The sequence below is a fragment of the Terrapene carolina genome, unplaced genomic scaffold (assembly GCF_002925995.2).
Source record: "Terrapene carolina triunguis isolate 2854851 unplaced genomic scaffold, T_m_triunguis-2.0 Scaffold33, whole genome shotgun sequence".
NCBI lineage: Eukaryota > Metazoa > Chordata > Testudines > Emydidae > Terrapene > Terrapene triunguis.
Window position 1 is genome coordinate 2,661,730 of NW_020664384.1, and position 13,909 is coordinate 2,675,638.

Here is a 13,909-nt window from a genome sequence, read left to right on the forward strand (position 1 = left end):
GATATTACTATGACCTATGTATTAATAAGCCTGCTATGAAATTGCAGGGATCCTCAGTTTCGCTATCAATGGCGTTAAGGTGGTGTGACTGAATGGAAATGAGGATATCTCAACTGTGCAGTTTCATGAGAGATTAGTAAGTAACATGACTTGTTAAGCATGCATTTCTTGTCATCTTTTTTTGGCAGTCTGAAAGGTGTTTGCTTCAGGAATTCCTAATGAATTATTCTGGAAAACTAAGTATGACAGAGTGGGTTTTTATCTGTATCAAACTGTGAACTCCATTTTATACTATATGCTGAACATGCCTAAATTTGCCCAACAGACCTTTATTATATTGAATTGTTGGCAATGCCCTGCTCAGAAAAGGTGAGTAACATCGCTTTGAAGAGCTATCACTGAGAAGCCATCAAGGCAACAATTTATGGCCATTGATTCTGGGTACACAGCAGCTTGGAGGCATAATTCCCATCTTGGATAGAGATACATGCACTAACTCTGTTTGAGCTAGCACCTAGTCACCTGTGGTGACAGTGGCATGGGTGGCAGATCAGGCTAGCTGCCCAAATGCAATCCCACCCAACCACCTGGGTATATTCTTGGGCAGCTAGTCTGAGCTGCTACCTGTGTTGTTGCCACCATGCTGCTATTTGTAGATGCTAACTCAAGCAAAACTAGTGCATGTATGTCCACCCGAGCTGGGAACTACAACTCCCAGCTGCTGTGTAAAGATATTCTTTGTCTCTTGACTAGCAGCCCATCCCCATGGAGCAATGAGCTCTCTGCACAGGGGGCCTTTGGGGTGGAGAAAGCATGACTGAGAGAGGAAGCTGGCGCATCCCAGGGTAGCATGTAGCAAAGAGAGAGCACTTCAATTTAAGAGGGGATGCTGCTCTTAGTGGGAGGCCAACCATTTTCACATGTAAGAAGAACTGGCTGGAGAGAGGGAGGAAGTGAGAGGGACTCTGCCCAGCCTGAAATGTTGACAAACCTCAGACTTGCAGAAGTCATGAGATCAGTTCCAGAGACGGTATATCATAGGACTTGTGGTGGTTTTAGAGACCAATAACTCTCAAGTACTTTAAGAGTAAAGTTCTTGTGGTTAAGAAATTCCTTTGCTAAGCCTGTGTTCCTTGCTTTTCTGACACAGTGTACCTGAAATTCTTAAACTAGAAGCCAGAGTGCCCAGAGCCTAGGAGGAGCTCTAGGGGAACATGTGTAAGTGATTGGGTGGTGGGAGGCTTTGGAGGTCTGACACTGATTTCAGGGTCTAAGGTGGTGGTGATGCCCCTTTGCAAGAAAAGGGATGAGATGAGTTCTGGCTCCCAGGAACATGTCCTAAGTAGAGTTGGCTGAGCGTTCTGTGAAATTTCATGTGGTTTTGAGAAAAAGTTTCATCTCAAAGTGGAACAAAGTGTTAAAACCATGAAACTGTCATGGAAAGAGATTTAAAGAAATATTCAGTTTTGGGAGACCCAAACCAGATTTTTTCAGTGTCCTGGCAGCCCTCTGCCTCCCTGCCAACCCTCCCCCCCAAATCACAGGAAACCAGAGTGTCGCTGACTGTTCCCCAGAATGATGGGGAGGCAGAGGGGTAGAATGCCCTGGCTTTGTGCTTCTTCATCCTCGGAGCTGGGAAGGAGGTGGTATTTGATGAAAGTTTCATTGAATCTGTACTAGATTCCATAAAACATTTCATTTATCTGAAGCTGCATTTTCTGACAAAAATAAGTTTGTTCTGAAAATTTCTGACCAATTCTAGTCCTCAGGCCCAGAGCTAGACACAGTGACTATTCTCTTCCTTGATCCAGCTGGGTTGAAAACATATTAGACCCAACAATTGGGTCCAATTGCAAGAGACTGGTGACAGTATAGAGGTGTACTAGGTCAGGCTGTAACATCAGACTAATTTTGTGTATATTGATAAAGCCGTGGCTATAATGCAGATATACTCAAATGCTGAAATCTGTTCAATGGATAAGTATATACGATTTTTCTGACTTTCCTGTAAGATTCATTCCCTTGGTATTTGAGATGCCCATGAGCAATTTCATATACTCCTGTTCCCAAATGGGAGTTGTGCTCAAGAAATTCCATTTATGCATTTGTCCCTGAGTCTATCAATCAGCTTTGTATTATTAGAGCTGTACTAATAATGGATTTTTTTTGGTTTGCTGACAAGTTGCTGAAAAGTTGAAAAAAGATGGCTTTGGGTCAAACAGAACACTTCATTTTGAAAAAATATATATATCTTTTGTTTGACCATTTTGAAATACTTTTATAATAAAATGAAAAGAAATTTTGAAACAAGGCTGTTTAGAAAGAACAAAAACTATTAATTTTTGAAAACATCAAAACATGTTTAGACTTTTTCTGATTTGGGTTTTTTGGCTAAAGCAATTTGCAAATTTATATCCCTTTCACCAAAATATTTCAGCGTTGCTGACTCTGTATTTTTTGTCTGAAACATTTCTCTTAGCTCTTCTTATTATAGCAGAAGCAGCAGCAACAGCTATAATCTAGGTTGTAAAAAAATTGCCATTATAACATTTTCTTGTAGCCCATAACTTTGTGGTACAATCACCTTTAGGGCTTGGTGTGTTGTTGCTTTTTTTGTTTGTTTGTTTTTCCCTGAGTGTGGTCTGTCCAAATTGCCTCACAGAGGGCCAGAAAATTTAATTGGGAATGTTTTTGAAATTGTAATTATTCTGCTTGGAGGAGCAGAGAGCACTAAACAAATGAGAACAAAAATGCTTTGCACAATTCTAGTCTGCCTTCCACCTGAGTTAGAATAAGAGGGTGTTGCATTGGCACAGGAGCACAACTTTGGTAAAAACAAAATGGAGCTTCCCCTGCCACTTCCTTAGCTGGGTAAGCAGTGCTTCTCCCCCACCTCTTCATTTGCTCCCCAACCTATTTCAATCTGACCATTCTGAGCCAGCTGGGGGTGGGAGACTTTCAAGGTGCAAGAGGAGGAAGAACTGAAGAGAATAATGGGGAGGGTGGTGGGAAGTGTTTGACACAGACAAGTTCTGTAGAGACAGAAGCTGATTATACAAGAAAATGAGAACCTAGAGTAGCTGAGGCACAAGGTCACTGTGCTCTCTGTACAAGGACTTCTGGGGATCAAGGCCGTTTAAAGCCTATGGTTGTAGCTGAGAAACTACAACAATAGTTTTAAGGCTTTCAGAATACCAGAAGGAGAGGAAATACAAACTGAGTTGGTACAGACTGTGTGTGTGTCATCTTATAGTTTTCTTGATACAAATTCCCTACTGTACGAGGGCAAAGGGTACCTAAAACTTTACTGACGTGAGCCTTCATTGCTCAGAGAGCTATGAAATCTTATTCAGCACCTTTGTGTGGTAACAAGGGCACTTCCATGCCCTGTGGTTTTGCAGTTTGCATAGCTAGGCTCTAAAGCATGAGATCTATTAAAATATTAAAAATATGAATTATGAATCGAATTTCATTACAACAAGATAAAAGAATGTTTGGGCACTTTTCCACATTAAGGTGCAATCAAGGCTTAAAACCTTTCAATGCTTCAGTGTCATTTAAAAATGAAATAAGTCCCATTTGTCACTGAAGTCACAATGTCCATATCCTCTGGGAAATGTCATGTTTTGCCATGATTGCTAAGCTTTTTTGTTTGGCAGTTCAGAGCTGTCTATGAAAAAAAGCGTCCTAGTATCTTGTTTTGCATAAAAAAGTAGCACAGAGCTTTAGCAGTGAAGTGACAATCAGTTCACTGTTCTTGGGCCTGCATAAGTTTGAATAGAGAGTAGATGGTTGGCTTCATGTATTTAGTTAAAAAAAAACTAAACTGAAAAATAATGAACAGAACCCTGCACGTTTAACACCAAAAAACCAACCTTTAAAATATTTTTTAATAAACATAGCAGGCACTGAATGGTAACTGTGCGGTTAGGTGGGATATCTATATCCGAGCATCTGCACTTCATAAGAATTCCTAAAAACTTCGGGACCCAATCCTGCAATGAGCTGTACATGGGTAGACCCCTATGCACTTGGAAGTCTTGTGGGTTCAGGATCCACTCATGTGGAGCTCATTGCAGGATCAGGGCTCCAATGTTACAGTTTGGAGACTGATTTTTATTTGCAAGACATTATCTAAAATGTACGTTTGGTGCCAAAGTGCTCTTTTAAATCAATAGTTCATATCTTGTCTTGTCATTTCTTGCGGCTAATACATATTGGGAGTAAAGGTGAGGAACTGATCTTTAAAGGGCTTTTAAATGAGGTCATTAAAATAAAAATATAGCAACATTATTTTAGTGACCTTTCAAAAGCTACCTTCTCCTCTCCCCAAATCATGTACTCCGCCTCTGTTTCTCTTCCAGCAATAGTCTATATTCTGATGCTGAACAGCCAGATGCTAACATTGCTAGATAGAGAATATGCTGTCAAGGTAGGGAGAATTTGTGTCCACCTACCCATAGGGCCCATTAAAACGGTACTCTTAAAAACTTGTCATTTATCACTTACTGGGATTTGATGGTCTACCCAGCACGTAAAATGGGGAATTACCACAAATATTGAATTTAAAATGTAGTTTTTTTCAGGATGCCCACTATAGTTACAGTGAGAGAAATAACCTCTCTTACTTAGTGAGATTAAACTAAAAACTCATGTATTTGACCATTTTTCTCTCCTTCAACACTTCATGCAACTCAGTTGAAATATAGCTAATGGGTCCATCCCAGCTGTAAGGCTTTGTGGGATTAGAACCCAAGGCTGTGGAACCTGGGCCACCTGATGTGCCCACCTCACCACCAGAAGGGTATGCAATGCTATAGCCAAGAAGCACTGTGAAAATTAGGTGCTGCAGGAAGTAATGCCCAAACAGTCTAGAGTGATAGTACCCTGCAACCCACTGATAGGCCAAGCTCACTATTTAACCCAGGAGAGTGGCCCAGGATGTTGTCTGGGCAACTACATAGACTTCTGGATTGCTGTGATTCCAGACTGCACCTTGCTTCTGATCTCCAGTCTTTGACCCTAGCCAAACTCTGATCTTGTCTCTTGATTCTAGCCTGGTACTACTTCTGGTCTCTGACCTTGGCCTGACTCTTGCTTATTAATCCTGGCTCTAGTGATTACTTTGATCCTTGCTCACTGACTACTGCCATGTGGTCGTCCTGGACTGGTGGACACCAGCCCAGCTGGACCACTAGGCCGGATTGCCTACGTTGGGTCCCTTACAGCAATGCAGTCAATGCTGTTTTAAGGAAGTGATATAAAATGGGGATTGCAATGTGGTTGTAGTAAGATGAGGCCCTGAGACATAAACCCTTGGTATCAGAGGCCCGGTATGAGGCCTGAGGCCTGAACTGAAGTAATGGTCAAGATGTTGCTAACATAAAGCAAAGTTAGGCAGGCCCTGCTCACAGAAGTTGGCAAGAGGAAGGCTTCTAAAAGCATGTATACACATGTAAGCACTAATAAGATGAACGTGTGCCAGGACGGCACCAGAACAGCCTGATACGAACACATCCCACACAGATAACAAGGAACAGCCAGACCCAGCCTAAAGACAGTATAAAAGGACAATATGATGGGATAGACAATATGATGGATAGATAATATGAAAGAACAATACGATGGATAGGCAATATGATGGATAGACTTATTTGTTTGAACCAACCTGTACCAGGAGAAAGGCAACACCCTAATGCATAGAGGGGCTGTACCTCAGTGCGTTCAATGATGCGTAACCTGTTTGTACCTGGGTATAAGAATGTATCCCTGAGTGGACGTCTTTGTCTGGCCTAGGGGGCAGTGGAGAGTCCCGCCACTGACTGAGCCGGTCCATTGTCAGGGGGCACATATTCGTAGTATGTCCTGTAGAGTCTGTGGGGAACTATTACTGTGCTTCGTTTGACAATAAACCTAGCCAGGTGCCTTCGTACCTTATCGGAGTCTGTGGTCATTGGGGGTTTTCTTGGGGTCTGCTGTGCCAGCGATCTGCAGAGCCGGGTCAGCACACAGAGGGAACACATGCATGCAGCCGACTGTTATCAACATTGAACAGAGCAGAGCACCACACCGGTGGCATCTGACGACAGTGGTCAACTTGAAAATCACATTCTGATCCAAAATGGTGTTCCTATAGTAGTTATAAGTAGTACCTATGAATATTGTAACTGAAAGAACTTAGAGAAAAATATTCACTATATTTTTTTCTTTCAGTAGGCCCAGGATTTGGAAATATGTGACTGCAGTTTGTGTATTGCTTGTATTATACAGTACCTTAGAAGCCCCCACCATGATCAGGGTTTTAGAATTTTTTTCATTCTGAGGTGATCTGAGACCTCTTGATATTTTTGTGTGAAAAAAAAACAGGCTGAGAGACCAACCTATCTCAGAATAACCATTAACCCAGCAGTTAGGACCGCCACCGGAGATCTGAGGAGTGCTCTGAAATGGACAGAGCTGGGACTAGAGTTGCCAATTTTGGTTGGATGTATTCCTGGAGGTTTTCGTCACATGACATAATCTTTAATTAAAGAGTAATCTTTAATTCCTGGAAACTCCTGGATAATCCTGTTAGGTTGGAAAATTTAGCTGGGACTTGAAGAAATGTTTCCTACCTCCCAGCTGAATGCTCTAGCCATAAGACTATCAGCCACTTGAGGAGCTCACCTGAGAAAACTTCCACATGAAAGTTTCAACTTTCAATAGGTGTCTATAAAATTTGGGTTTTGACAATTGGCATTTTCTGATTGAAAAAATGTTGTGTTAAAAATTTCCAACTAGCTGAATTCATTAGCTCAGATCCCCTAGGACTTACAGTCGCTTCTGCCAGCATAAACCTTGGTGCATTATCTTCTGTGGCAGCAAGTCTGCCCGGGGTTAAAGTGAGAAATAGATGATGTATTTTACAAGAGTTACAGCTGTTCCCTAGTGGTAACATCATCTGCCCTCCTTCTCGGCAACAATGAGCCTTGCTCGTAATTTAATATCTGCATGAGACAGCGTTAGTAAAATCTTGCCTCCCTTCCAATATAGCCACTCCAATTGATAATAGGTACTTTTTAAATGAGTTACGGCCAAATGCTGTCTTCAATTGCATGAGTGCAGTACCCACTAATATGAATGGGAAGTGTGTACGTGTGGTCAGCAGATGGCAGAATCTGATCCATCATCCGTATATTGATGCTCAATGAGGACTAAGAGGTATTTCTGGAATATAGAGAAATAACATTCTATACCGTGACTGACACACATACCACAATGTTTCTAAAATCTCATCAGATCTAAACATTTAAAAGGAATTCCTTTTCCAAAATGAAGCATCCTCTTATCAAATAGATACAGTAATTGCCAAGGAAACCCAAATGAACATCATTCTTAATCACCGTGGAGCAATTAGACCTTAGTTTTGACTGATAATGCAAATTTCTTATATGTTGCCATTTAGTTTTAATCAAAGCACCATCATATCATAAATGTTAATTAGAATGTAGATTTCTACTCAACCTTGTTTAGAAGGAGAAATGCATCAACAAAAATAGTGGCATGGATACATGAACAGGTTGGTGGAATAAAACATCATTTATTTGAATGATGAATATTCCTGTTCTGAAAGCATCTTTGCTGAAGGCAAAGCTTTTTAATATATTTTAAAATTCAATTTTGGGCACAGAAGGAAACTATTCACTAGAGAGAGTGAGAGACAGAAGCTGTCTGAAATATAAGGATTATTCTGCTGTGATGAAATAAACGTTATTGATATCTTTCAGTAAGTAAGGGCTTCCTAGTGTGTTTAATCTCAGATACTATACTTAAGGCCAGTGGCACATACAGTTACCTGGTGTACATTGACATAGCTCTGATTTCCGAGGAGCTCCACTGATTTACTCCAACTGAGGTCTGGCCCAATTTTTTTGGAAATATACTGTGTATAAATTAGAAAAATAATAGTAGGGCTGTCAAGCGATTAAAAAAATTAATTGCGATTAATCGCTCTATTAAACAATAATGGAATACCATTTATTTAAATATTTTTGGATGTTTTCTACATTTTCAAATATATTGATTTCAGTTACAACACAGAATACAAAGTGCACAGTGCTCACTTTATATTTATTTTTATTACAAATATTTGCACTGTAAAAAACAAAAGAAAGTGTATTTTTCAATTCACCTAATACAAGTACAGTAATACAATCTCTTTATGATGAAAGTTGAACTTACAAATGTAGAATTATGTACAAAAAAACCCTGCATTCAAAAATAAAACAATGTAAAACTTTAGAGTCTACAAGTCCACTCAGTCCTACTTCTTGTTCAGCCAATCGCTCAGACAAACAAGTTTGTTTACTTTTGCAGAATGCTGCCTGCTTCTTGTTTACAATGTCACCTGAAAGTGAGAATAGGCGTTTGCATGGCACTGTTGTAGCCAGCATCGCAAGATATATTCAACAGTGCCATGCGAATGCCTGTTCTCACTTTCAGGTGACATTGTAATTAAGAAGTGGGCAGCATTATCTCCCATAAATATAAACAAACTTTTTTCTCTTAGCAATTAACTTAATTATAAAACAAATATAAGTTCTGAAATCTATGTATGTTCTACCAGAGATGCTTTATTCAGGCCTAATCCTGAAGTCCTTATTCAGATAAAACGTCCATTGGCTTTCATGGGAGTTTTGTCTGAGTAAGAAGTTCATGCCCTCTATATCATAGGTCCAAGTGCATAGCTCCATGCCCTTTTCTTCCACAGATCTGCACTGATGACTCTAACTGTTTGACAAGTTTGTATCATTATGCTTTTGACTAACCAGATACCATCCTTAATCCATATTGTCCCTATGCACATATATAGTGCTCTCTTTAAGCATTCTTGTTTCTGGTTTCCGTCACATGTTGGTTACTTAGGAGCTGATAGCAGTAGCTACGTGTGCTTCCTACTGGCTGATCAAAGGATCTATGCTGTTAGATGGTTTAACTTGACTGCTGCCCATCACACCGATCGTAACCGGTACCTTGTGCTCCTCCACCTATTGTCTCATTTTCCACTCAGGGTACATCTAGACTGAAGCTAGTGCTGTAATTTCCAACTCAGGTAGATGTATGCCATTCCGAGACCCTAAGGCTATGTCTTCACTGGGGGGGGAGGGGGATCGATTTAAGATACGCAAATTCAGCTACGCAAATAGCGTAGCTGAATTCGACGTATCCGAGCCGACTTACCCCGCTATGAGGACGGCGGCAAAATCGACCGCCGCGGCTCCCCCGTCGACGGCGCTTACTCCTACCTGCGCTGGTGGAGTACAAGTTTCGATTCGGGGATCGATTGTCACGTCCCGACGAGACGTGATCATTCGATCCCCAAGAGATCGATTTCTACCCCCCGATTCAGGTGGGTAGTGAAGACGTAGCCTTAGTACGTACTCGAATGTCCAGCCCATCCTACTGCCCAGGCCACCATAGCTACACTGCTATTTTTAGCACACTAGCTTGATCAAAGCCAGTGCATGAGCTGGAAATTACACCTTCAGATACAGTGTAGGTTGTAGATTAGCTTGTAAACTTTTTGGGGAAGGAAGCTTCTCTTTGTTATACTGACACAGTTCCCATCTCAATGGGGTTGGAGTCTTTAGGTGTTCCTGTAGTGCAAATATTAAATAATAAATCATTAACTTTTTATTCTCTTGCCAGTTGAAGTTTTGTATTAGCTATGTTATTTGTAGATCAACTTTGACTGATACACATTTAAGTTTCTGTGCATAAATCCAGTGCAGAATGAATTTCCTAGTTGGTGTTTTTGCTCGCCCATCTTAATAACTGACTAGCTGGTAGCCCGGTTCCAAGACAAGTATGACTGGTGCTTTAAAACATTCCAAAGTTGTCACAAGGCAACAGCCTCTAAGAATATTATAGGTACAAGAAACCTTTAAAAGATATACAGCTGTATTTTCTGGTGGCAGAGTTCAACTCTTCTTCCCTGTAGACTGGTGGCAGGTGCAGGTGGGAGTCCCTTAATGCTAATGGAATTTTCAGTGACAAAACATGTTAGGAGATTTCAACTCTTGGCATCATAGAGTTAAATATCTCTTTCCTAAATCCCACATATAACAAATTACTGGGTGTGTATACAGCATATGGAATGGCTGACTAAGTCCCAGTGTGTGCTGCTTTGCATTCCCTGTAATGTCACTCATTATTCTATTTGACTTTAATTGTGTTCTCAGATTGATACATTAAAGATTAATGATGCACTTATGCTAAATCAAGAAGTTAGTTACAAAGATATAAAGGAGTAGATGGTGTAGCAATTAAGGCTTTTGTCTTTCACATCTGGGAAATTGTGGCCTGAGATACGTAAGTGAAATGCATTCTAGAAGTCTCTGTTTATTCCCTGATAGAATTTACTAAGCATACCTGCTCAGAACATCTAGGGTCAGTTGCTCTGTTTGTCTGTCTGTAAAACATTTGGAAATCTCATTCAATTTATTCCAGTGGGATATGTCAATGATGAATTTAACAATGTTCACAACCAATGCAGACTGATGCACAAATGGCAGGATTATTCAGATAATAGATTTTCAAATACATTTAATACCAGGAGAGTAGTTTCCAGGATATCTACACATGAATATTTTGTTTCAAATGTAGAAAATGAATAAAGTAGCTTTAGCTGCACAATAATTTATTAGGATAGTCAATTGAGTTTCTTAAATGAATTTCAAAACTTAGCACGCTAGATGTATATTCTTGAAGTTTTAACTCAGGCAAAACTAAAAGTGATGTCAACGGAAAGACTTTGCCTGAGAAAGACTTCAAAACCGAGTCTACTCAGTTTATTAATGTTAACACATTTTTTGAAATTCAGAGGACAGCCAATACAGACATATCAACTTTTTTCTGTTATCGCCAATAGGCCAAGACAGTAATAAATTGTGATGTGTGCAGATAATTTAGTACTAATTGATGAGATATTTGCGGAACATATATGGCTTTTCCCCTGAAGAATGCTCTTTGTCTGGAGAATTAGTTTAGACTGACCTAATTCAATAACAAAATGATAGAAGAAGAAATAAATTCATGTACTATAAGGAACATGAAGATTTTTTTGTGGACAACTATGATATGCAGCATTCATTATAATGTTAGTTAATTATTCATGTGAAATAGAGTACTCTAGCAGTAAAAAGGTCACCATAAATATCTGAAGGATAAGCATCAGATGCATAGACCTATTTTACCAATTTTTGGTTAGTACACACTAATTTATGGATTTGAAAAAGTATAGATCTTTTATTGTTGATATGCTTCCCTGTGATCTATCCTTCCTTTATCCTTTTTTACTGTAAAATCAATGTCTTAATTGTTTTCCTGAAAAATATACAAATTCTTCCTATTGAGTGATACTTGGTCCTGTACAAAACACTTGTATGGTACCTTTCTTATGGAGCTTACAGTCTAAATGGAAAGGCATACGAATTAACATACGAGGTTGGACCAATGGCCCATCTACTCCAGTATCCATTCCTCAGCACTGGCCAGGGCCTGTAGTTCAGAGGGGGATGTAAAATCCCTATAGTGGACAGATACATAATATTACATGGCTATGGAAGAAAGCTTCTTCCTACCTCCAGGCTCTTAAATGTTTGCTTATGTCTCCAAACATGTGGATTGACATGACTTACACTAGTATAACTGCAGATAGTGTTGTTGTTCCTATCTAACCTACGCTTCAGGTAAACAAACCGTCCCGGCCCGCCAGCTGATTTCCCTGATGGGCTGCATGCCAAAGGTTGCCGATCCCTGCGATACACTATGACCCCCTGATCCCTTTCTGCAGTACTCCTTCCTAGGCAGTCATTTCCCATTTTGTATGTGTGCAACTGATTGTTCCTTCCTAAATGGAGTACTTGCATTTGTCCATGTTTTGTTTTGTTTTAAAAAAAAATTCCTGACTAGTTCTAGTGCCGATCCCTGGTGTATCACAAGCTAAATATGAGACAACAGTGTAACACTGTTGCAAAAAAAGCAAACATCATTCTGGGATGTATTAGCAGGAGTGTTGTAAGCAAGACACGAGTAGTAATTCTTCCATTACATTCTGCACTGATTAGACCTCAACTGGAGTATTGTGTCCAGTTCTGGGCGCCACATTTCAGGAAAGATGTGGACAAATTGGAGAAAGTCCAGGGAAGAGCAACAAAAAATGATTAAATGTCTGGAAAACATGACCTATGAGGGAAGATTGAAAAAATTGGGTTTGTTTAGTCTGTAGAAGAGAAGACTGAGAGGGGATATGATAACAGTTTTCAAGTACATAAAGGGTTGTTACAAGGAGGAGGGAGAAAAAATGTTCTTCTTAACCTCTGAGGATAGGACAAGAAGCAATGGGCTTAAATTGCAGCAAGGGCGGTTTAGGTTGGACATTAGGAAAAATTTCCTAACTGTCAGAGTGGTTAAGCACTGGAATAAATTGCCTAGGGAGGTTGTAGAATCTCCATCATTGGGGATTTTTAAGAGTAGGTTGGACAAACACCTGTCAGGGATGGTCTAGAAATAATACTCAGTCCTGCCTTGAGTGCAGGGGAATGGACTAGATGACCTCTCGAGATCCTTTCCAGTTCTGATTCTATGTGTGTAGGCCCACTATAGTCAATGAAATGACTTATTCAAATAAAATGACCACAATTTGATCCTAAATATTAAGGCCAGTTTTAAGAAGAGCTAGGCAAGATTTTTCAGACAAATAGTTTATTCACCGAAATATGCAGTTTCAGATCAAGAAAAAGAATTGGTGAATTCAGGTCAAATTTGGTAGAGAGTGTTTATTTTCAACATTTCAAAACATTTCAATATTTTGTTTTGGAATTTAGCCTGCTGTAATTTTTGAAAAAGGGTGCAAACCAGCAGAACATAAAATACTTTGCATCAAACGTAACGCTTAGTTTGACCCAAAACATTTTTTTTTTGGTTTTTCATTTGGCAGCAAACTGAAAAATTCCCATTTTAGTTCAACCAGAAAATTAGGGTTTCCCCCCCCAATTTCTCCCACATGCCCCAGAGCTCAGCCACTGAAATGAAAACTCAGTTATTTGTACAGCTCTAATCTTAAGGTTATTAGTCAGGCAATTTCCCATTGAAGTCAGTGAAAGTTTTGCCTCAGTAAGGGCTTATGAAAGGCTTCACTCTTATGCCCAGTATTATTTAGGAGCAACACATTTCAGACACACTATAATTTGCATTAATAAAGAGATTAGATTAAGCAAAGACCCTTTTTAATGGGGGGAAGGAGGGGAAATCTTGGTTTGGTTTAACATTCTGCCCCACAGAGTATAAAAATAAATAGGAAACAAGAAAGTTAGTAGTCGAATTGCCATTTCCTGGGAGATTTGTAAGAAATAATGCAATTACATCATGTATTTGAAGTATTGTATATTGGCAGGCTCTCTAAACTGGATGAGGATTATGTACAAGACACTTTAGTGTCATACGCCATTTGGCTTACAGTGGTAGAAAGAGGGACGTGATCAAGTGGGGGGGTTACTGGTTATTAAAGTGGTTGGGAGAAAAAATCTCATTAGGAACCAGGCTATTCCATGTTTTAGTCAGAAGGACTGTGATGGAAGCTAAGAAAGTCAGCAGGGACTGGATTTGGTCTCATATCTTCTGATGTGAGGGAGTTCTTTTGAAACGGGGGACAAGCATTAATCTTCTCAAGCAAGTTTGCATGACAGAGTTGGTACCTGAAAACTAAAGTGAGACCAGATGATTATTTGGGAATGGGGACTGCTCACTGGCAAGGTTAATTGAGTGTTTAAAAAATGACATTAATGTTGTGGCTTGCATAATTAAATTATGAAAACTTGTTAATTGTGTTGTAAATAAAATCCCAGCCTTTGTTTTCAAACTAATTATC